Source organism: Corvus hawaiiensis, chromosome Z (genome assembly GCF_020740725.1).
Source record: "Corvus hawaiiensis isolate bCorHaw1 chromosome Z, bCorHaw1.pri.cur, whole genome shotgun sequence".
Classification (NCBI taxonomy): Eukaryota; Metazoa; Chordata; class Aves; order Passeriformes; family Corvidae; genus Corvus; species Corvus hawaiiensis.
In genome coordinates this window covers 27,060,485-27,060,700 of record NC_063255.1, presented here as the reverse complement: position 1 = coordinate 27,060,700, position 216 = coordinate 27,060,485, and positions in this window count along the sequence as shown.

The following is a 216-nucleotide window of genomic DNA, read 5'->3' as shown; positions in this document are numbered from 1 at the left end:
CCCTGTCCCGCCGAGCCGCCGCCACCCCCGCATCCCTCCCCCGTCCCCCGGGACCCGCCGGGCTTCGCCCCCGCGCCCCCGCCTCCATCCCGCTCGCTTCCGCGCCCCCCCCGGGAATCACCCCCCCCGGCTCGGGGGCCAGGTACACTTGACGTCAGGATGGCTGTCGTCGTTTTGACGTGTAAACACTCATTTCCATTCCGGCTCCGGAGGGTC